Source organism: Geospiza fortis, unplaced genomic scaffold (assembly GCF_000277835.1).
Source record: "Geospiza fortis unplaced genomic scaffold, GeoFor_1.0 scaffold636, whole genome shotgun sequence".
In the NCBI taxonomy this organism is placed as follows: domain Eukaryota; kingdom Metazoa; phylum Chordata; class Aves; order Passeriformes; family Thraupidae; genus Geospiza; species Geospiza fortis.
In genome coordinates, this window is record NW_005054435.1 from 750,341 (window position 1) to 759,300 (window position 8,960).

Here is an 8,960-nt window from a genome sequence, read left to right on the forward strand (position 1 = left end):
CGCTGGGACCCTCCCCTCACAGCAGCGCCGCTCTCTCACAAGCCCTCACAGCGCTGGGAGCCCCCCTCACAGCAGCGCCGCTCTCTCACAAGCCCTCACAGCGCTGGGACCCTCCTCTCACAGCAGCGCCGCTCTCTCACGAGCCCTCACAGCGCTGGGATTCCTTCACAACCTCCCCTCACAGCGCTGGGAGCTCTCCTCAGAGCTGCCCCCCTCACAGACCCTCACACACCTGCCCCTCACCGCGCTGCGTCCCCCAACCTCCCACTGCACTGGGACCCCCTCAGAGCTGCCCCTCACAGCATTGCATCCCACTCGCTGGTGTCTCCCCAGCCCAGGCTCACAATGCTCAAGGTGGGTGCTGAAACTCCCAAACCAGCCTCTCCTCACATTCGGATCAGGCTGAGCGGGAAAGGAAAGAGATGATGCTGTGGGGAACGCGGCCTCCTGCGTGAGGGGAGGCTCATGCCACCCACAGCAGGTCAGGCTGGTGCTGATTCATGCCCATCCCAAACAAGGCAGTGTAGGGATTTTATCTGCCCTGCCAGCCCCCTTTGTGCCGACGCCACTCCCAAAAAACTGAAACGACTCCCCAAAGCTCAAAAAGAAAAGTGGTTCTCTACACTTCACTGAGAGGACAGGAGGCTCCTGAAGACCCCTTTCCCAGCAGTACAACCACTCTCGTCAGGGGAGATGTGACCAGATTCCATCCCGTACAACCTGGCTGGCAAGGCAATGCAGGTAAGGTCATAAAGGCTAGTAAGGTGCACTCAGCTAAGTGACTGCAAAAAATAAATAAATAAAAGCCTCTGCAGTTTAAATATGAATAATAATAATAGTTAATGTCTAACAGAGGGACCAAGTTGAAAATATGCTTTGATTTCTCTTCCAGCCTAATTTAAATTGCCTAGTACAGCTTTCTCACTATCACAGGTAATATCTCCTTTGTAAGACAGTACACTGAATAGCAACAATTTGCTTTAATCAGTCACATAAGAAATTACCAAAAAGTACCCAGAGAAGGCAATAACAATATGAGCGCCTGTCTAGCAACACTTCCCACCCTCACAGAAATAGATGTTTCATAGGGAAACCACATCACCAAGGAGAATGCTGCAAAATTACATTTTGTATTAAACGGATGCTCCATGGCCTGGGTACATAATTTTACCTGTACAAGTGAACCTCTAGAAAAGAATGAAGAAAAGTCTAGCAAAAGCTGTTTTTATAGAGTTTCTGGGTTGCCAAGGAAAATTGGAGAAGATTGATTTCACCACCAATTCATTTTCAGCAAAATAAATATGCTCAACAACACCAAAGGTATCGTTGAAAAAAAAGAAATTCTGTTAAGTGGAAATCAGTGGAGAGAAGTTCCAATGCCTGCACTAACCTGTGCTGCTTCAGTCCTCCACATGCTGACAACCCTCTCTCTCTTAAGGTGTAGGTCCATGGCAAAGACTGTCATTACTATCCCATGGTGAGAGGAGATGTCACTTTTCTTGGGTGCAGCATTGCTGTGCGTTTTCCTCTTGAGACCAATGCCATCAGGGTCCCTCTGACAGGCTTTCTAAGCCTTGTTCTGGAAAGCAAGTGCTCATTAGACTGACTTAGATACTGACAGCCTCTTTCACATTTCCTCAGGCTTGCCTTCTTGGCTGGAAAACTTGGTCTTTTATTCCCATCATGATCCTGCTGAGCTTATGCTCTGTATCACACAGATGGTCTTGCTTTGAAATGAATTTTCCCAGCACTTTCCCTTGAACTATCCATTAACTACACCAGGTACAGCCTGAAGCCATCTTCATGTCCTCTGTTCACACATCCTTCCCTGTACCTCTCTTTCTTTTCCCTCTTCCCCCTCCACTTTGTGCTGGTAACAGAACCCTCATTTAGGAGCTCTTCTATTAACACAAACCAGATGTGTTCCAGCAGATTTCATTCCTGTCATAGAAAAGGGCCAAACCTGGAGGCCAGTCTGTCATCCTGGACTGCAGTGTTGCGCTGTTCATTGTAAAAAGCATCCAAGCGTGTCAGGAACAAATAAATGGGAATAAATACTGCAGATATAGCCTGAGTTTATGGTTAGCATGGACATTAGTTTTTTCATATATCCTTGGTTATTACTATGATTGCTCATTACAAGTAATCAAACAGCATTCAAAATGAACAACATCTGAACGGTTATGCCACAGAATATAAACAAATTTTGAAGCTGTAGGCAATGGAAGGGTGCCATTGCATCTAGTGCAGGTTTAGCTGGATTTTTTGCAGGCAAAGAAAGGCACAACGCAGATCATTTTACAGATAACTTTTCTTGTTAGTACTTACCTATATGGAGAAGATAAAAGTAGGATTTACAGAAACTTTCATTTTCTTTCAGTATTATCAATCCATCCTCTTAGCTGAAACAATAAGAGCAGAGACATCACACAGGTTGTAGGGCAAATCACTGGTAACTGTATCTCCCCGCTCCTTGACTTGAATTAAGTTGTATTTGGAGTTAAAAGGGTTGAGTTACAAAAGGTGACCTCATCTCAAACCTGTTGAAATTACTGAAATGACTTCTCTGCTTCCCTGGGCTACAAATAATTGGCAGGTTGTGAAAAGCGTTTACTCTTCAGGGCAGCACCTCATGTTCTGCCCTATCCTGCACCCACTGCTCCAGCTTTTGTTGCAGCCACAAAGCAGAGCCATGTGGGGCTGCCCTGACTCTCCCCACATGGTGAAATCACCAGCCATATAAAAATGTTTTGTCCAGAACTGGAAAGAGAGGCTGTGTAAGTCTTCTTAACCAAAAAAGTATAAAACTGCTTTGTCAAACAAAAGGGGTTCTTTTTCCCTAACTGATGCTCCTAAGTCAAAGATTTGAGCAACTTCCCTGCTTCCTTGCTCACCAAAATATGTATATACACACATACCTCAATTTGTCCTGCATGACTGCTTTCAGATTTTAACGATGATATTTCCAAATTCTTATCAGTGACCTCCAAATGCACTTCTGGTACCACTGAAGTCTATGGAGTGCTGATATTTGTATCAACAGGACATGGGTCATGCCCTTATATAATCTCTGCAATAACAAATTAATCTCTGCTCTAAATTTTTAGTAGCCTGTACATGATAATAATAAATTACAAGCACTGTTCTGTTCCTTTGACAATTATTTTATTAAACTGATGCATTTATAAATATAAAACAGGGTTTGAAAAAGCCCAAAATCTTCTAGTAAATAATTGATTATATGGAAACAATGCATTTCTCATTATTCTTAACTGAAAAAAAAATTAAGCCTCCTACTAATTAACTGACTAGAAATATTTTACTTCTGTGTCTAGAATCCCAGTGGAAAAATTTGCAATTTTAACACAGATGAAATCTTGGATAATTCTCCTTTGGCTTCAGAAGGGTTGTATACTCTTTGGTCACAAACTGACAGGCTGATAAGCACAGAAAGGTGTGAAATGTGTGTTGTACCAGATTGCACTTCTGTCAGAACCACTCCCTGCTTTGTGCCACCGTGTGCTAATTTGTTTTTTGCCTACATGATTTATCTGCATGACACTTCCTTCTCATTCCAAAGACACTCTGGATTTTCTGCAGACTGAAAAATCCTGTCAGTGAGGAACCTTTTCTCTTACAGAGAGGAAAGAAGCTGTACTTTTCACTCTGTTTCCCTTCCACTAGCACGCAGAGAGATCCATGTCTGGCAGCTGTGAAAAAAGGGTGACAACAAAGAATGTGCCTTCACAGTTTTGCATAAGTTTTGACAACTGAGCACGAAGTTTGTAGAAACTGTGAAGAGCAGACATTTGGAACTCTGACAAAGCACTGCATTACTGCATAATCCTAAACCAGAAATTTTAAAACACATTTTCTCCCCTTTCAAATCTCTACTCATGCTGTCTAGTTCAGGCAAAAGAGATGGTAGAACTAAAAAAGAACCCCTTTTCTCCTCCTCTTTCCTTCTCTTGACACATCAAAATACTTTGGAAGAGACAATTCAGATCCATGGAACCAGCTTCTAAACAGCCACTGCAACTAATGATTAGTAAACCTTCCTGGCCTTGGATCCTTTGGTAGATACCTTGGGGATGAACTCCCCTCTAATCCAGATCAGTACCACAGCTTCTAGGATGAGTCCCTAAAGCAATGGAACACCTTACCATCATCATTAGATAATTTTGGATTAAGTCAGAAATACAATGGCTCTTAAAATTGTCAAAGCAGCCTCTGCAACACAAATTTAGATAAAGCTTTTGCTGTTGTTGAGCATACATGTTTGGAGAGAGCACTGAGGCTAAAACTTCAACTTTAGATTTATATGCTTTTATACACTTAACCAAACTGTAAATTATCTTGGAAAAGAGAAAACTCAACACTAATTGGGCTAGAATCTTACTTGGTATCTAAGGATACAGCTCAAAGTTGCTCTTAATTTTGGCTATTATCTCATCTTCATGTATGGTTTACTTTCCATCACTTGTGGAGACAGGCAGCTTCCACAAAGCATTATTTATGAAGAGAAGCATCAATCCCTAAAGCAGAGTAGCACACGGTTGCAAAGTATGTTGGAGTGGCTGAACAGAAAATAAATTTTGTTAACTTTAGCACATCAGCATAACTCCTAATGTTTTGTCTCCCACTGTGTGGCTGTGCTGATAAACACTGCTGGCTGCTAATCTTTCTTTTTGTGAAGCCTCGTGTCTGCACCTCTAGATTTAGGGATCCCCACTGAGCTTTATTACCCAGCCCCTTCTATCAGTGATATTAAGGCACAGTGTGTGCATGGCAGGGTGGAGGACACAAACCTTACAGCCCCATAGAGCTTGCTGGTCATACTTGATACAACAATTAAACACCAAAGAACTGCATGCATGAACTGGTCTTTGTTTAAGCCTGGGAAGTCCAGCTTCACCAGGCTGCAGGGACTCTAACAATTCCCTGTGGGAGCCTGCCACTGTGACACCTGTGAAGAATTAACACAGAGACTCGCTTGATGCCTTAGAGAAAAAGTAGCCACTCAGTCCAGTGCAGGCTCTTACTCACCCAAACCAAGACTTTGTTGCTCAGGCTGTTCTGACGTTATTTGATTTACAGTTTCTATCCCAAATTGTATAGCTGGCATGGACGTTGGTTCATTGAGCAAGAGACTTTTTAAATCACCTTGAGAAACGGTTCCCTTCCCTCAAAAGGAGCACATTTCTCATAGTTCCTGGTGCATGTGACACCTCCATTTACTTTGACCCCACCTACTGACAACCTTCTCTTAGGCTTGTTCCTTGGGTTTTCTTCCTACTGCAAAGAATACTTTTTTAAACAGAGTCTGTGCTGGACTAGGATTTATTCTTTTAGACACTTTGATTCCTGCTATTTGTCATCCCAACAATGTTTAGTGAACTTGTGGAATCAAAAATAAGCTGCAGCAAGCACAATGCTCAAAGGAAGCAATTTCATATAGTTGCTTTTTTGATTTTTTCCTTCCTTCCTTTTCTCCCCTATTCCCTTTCCTCATGCAGATGAAGCAAAACAAGAAAATGGTCAATATTTTTATAACTGTAAAAAAATGACATATGTTATATAAAATATTTAATTTGTGAGGGTTTGGGGGTTTTTTGAAGAGTGAGTTTAATTTTAAAGAACTAATTAGTCATGTGCAAGTAGCATTTGATATACATGCCAAAATACTAAGTTGTATATTGATTGGGTTTTTAAGTTCCTTCCTTGTGCTGTTCATCCATCCTCAACTCACTAAATTTTTTCATTTCCATAGACAATTCCAATTGGTATTCTCTTTTATCCACCCACACAGAAAACCAGCTATTTTTTGCCACCAGTTATCAACTGCCACAGTTTGCCTAGATATGAAATTAAATTTCCTCATCTTCTGATTTAATACCAAGTCTACATCTGGCCCAGTCGCTTTTGTTAGGAATAATCACAAGTCCCACCGCAAGCAGTGTTCTCCCTGGCCAGCCACAAATCTATTTCTGTTGCTCTCAGACCATCAAGAGACAATGGCAACAGCACCATGTTGTAAATATGCTCACTCCTTGTAGCCCTCATGTCATTTTAATTTCTTTCGATGATTTCCAGATGACTTGAGCCCAAAAATCAGCTCTAATCCTCCTATAAATCTTATTTGCACTTACAGCGAAAGGTTTGCAAGAGCCACTCCTTTCATCTAAAATCTTTCAGCCCCAAATATATTAGGAAGTCTGAATACCCCTTGCTTGTTCTGTCACTTTAGATAACCATTTGTGTAGCAAATTTAAGACTGGTTGACTGTCGCACAAAGCCTTACCTAACTGTAAAATGCCAATTACCTGGCACAGCTTTTAGCTGTTGCCATTCTATTTATCTTGCACTGGAATTAATTCTCTATCTAAGAGCAGACTCAGTCATTTCCAAATTTTCATTCAAGAAATAAAATATAACAGTAATTTCATTTTCTGCTAGTCCAATGCTCATTTTCGTCCTTTCTATTGATGCTAGCACCAAGCTTTGTCATTTGCAAAATATGGTGTTAAATAGCTGTACTGCAGTGACCTGGATCTTCTGCTTCTCAGGTAGAGACCTACTTAGCATAAACAAACTGATTCAGTTCTAGATGTCAGCTTAAAATTGAGGGAGTCTTTGGCTCTAAGCCTCCACAGGGACATGCAAAATATGGTGCTAGAGGGATTAAAAAGAGAAGCTGCACTTATGAGAACTGCTATTAGAATTTTAAATTTAAGTTACCATTATGATTTGGTGTATTATTATTAAAATACTGTGATATGAAGATTATCATACTGTAATGCCCTCAATTTTAAATGTTTCTATTTCTAATCATGAATTTCACATTGTCAAGTGGAGAGTTCAGCTATTTTCACCTATAACAACTGTGTGACAGAATTTCAGTCTCTCATTTTCACATATCAAATACACCTTGGGGTAGGTTCTTTTCTAAAGAATACAATGCTGCAGTTCTATAAGTCAGGTATTCAGTGATATAAATGACCCTCAATTATTTCTGAAAGAGAAATCCCTGTTAGCAAATATACTTTAAAAGGTGAAATGAGCTCATTAAACTTCTGTAAGCAAGACAGCAGAATCTTACCTTCTGGCCAAGTGAAAACATCGATTCACCAATTATCTTCTGAAAAGTTCACCAGAAGAGCTTGAGATCTGCAGGAGAGTTCAGGACAGTTCAGTGCTGGCAATTTTGTGTGGTATTCGCATTCTCTGAACAGAGAGAGACATAATTCTCTCTCCCAGGATTTTTCCTGGGAAACAATTCTTATCTCTACTTGCTGCTCCTGTAGTTTGGTGCATGTGGAATATGTTATGGAGATTGTTTACCAAGAGTGATTTGTTAATTGGATTCTGAATCATAGAGTCAGAGCACATTATTCCCTGGCTAAGGCCTCCTTGCATCGATAATTTCATGGCAATGATCCATATTTTGCTTTGGGGTAGTGGATTTCGTGCTTTATAGCTGCTACATCTCCAAGAATGGCTTTTGCTTTCTGAACAGATACTGGTAAGTAGTTAATGCATGTTTTACAAGCTTTAAAGGCTGCATATTCCATGCTCTGGAGCAAAGCAACTGACTGACTCCCTGTTTGCCCTTGTCTTACATAAACACTTGAAAATCACAACTCCTGTTGGGCCAAATGCCATCAGCAGCAGGTAAACAAGATGCCATATTCACTTCCATGTAATGATTTCTCTTCTATGTTAGATTAGTATTTGCAATCTTTTCCAAATCCTTTTACAAGTTACAATGCCTTTATAAAGGGAAAATAACTATTTCAAATGCAAGAGAGTGTTGCTGAGACATTACTTGGGGAAACAGCTGATGAATAGAATAAGAAACCTTGGAAATACAGACCACAACAGAAATAACTAGCAAAGGTCAACATAAAAGTATTAGCAAAATTTGGTAGTATTGTTTGGCCTCATACTTTCCTTCCACAAAAGAGCTTTCAGAGTAAATAAAGTGAAAAGAAGGTGGCCCACAGGGAGATAAAATATTTCTTATCCTTTTTGATGAAATCAGAATTACACTCTCAGACTTGTTTTCACATAAGAGTCTTCCTACTGTGATTCATCTGCACTTTCTCTGAGAAGGTAATTAAAACAATCCCACTTCTAGAAGAGATTTTCAAAAACCATCTGATGGCTTAACAAGTACAAGTCTCAGTGAAAGGCACCACCACTTAGGAAGCTCTCAGGAAATGGCTACTCCTACCTTTTTCGATGTGGGGGTTGGCTGCTTTGCCATGATTTGAGCAGCAGCTGAATTTGTCCCTCTCAACTCCAGAGGGTTTTATTACCTCCACAAACATTCTCTCACCCTCAAGTTTGGTCGGATTGGCAGCACCTTCCTAATTAAAAGATAATCACAATATTTCAGAAAGGATTAAAACAAAATCAGTTCATGAAATACCCTGTGCACCACTCTATTTCAAACAATGCACATGGCATTCAAGGATAAATCCCAGAGCCAGCAATGCGGGGCTCATGTGAGAGCTAATGAGGCTCTTTGGCTGTAAGCTGGGTATCTGTCGTGGATTTACAGGAAGCAGGTTTTCTGGGAATGGAGTGGCCAGAGGCCAATAGGTGTCCAGATTTTAAATTGACACCAGGCTTGGCCACTGAGGGTGGATGCGCCTCTGAGAACACAGGGGTTAGAAGCAGAGCACTCCGTTGGGCTCCCTCTTTGATTTCCGGCCAGCAAAGAGGCAAGGCCTCCCCTGCCCGGCTTCGAGCTGGGCGGGGGAGGGGAAACCTGCAGCCCAGCGGAGGTAGGCCTGACCCCTCAGGATGGAAGGGTGGTGGGGGGCACCAGGAGGTGTTGGACAGCCCCCCCCCAGGAGAGACAGAGGGAGAGAGGCCCCGAGAAGATTTGGGCAGCCCCCCCAGAAGATGAGAGAGAGAAAGCTGGTACGGGCCTGTGGCCTTGAAGTGATATCAGC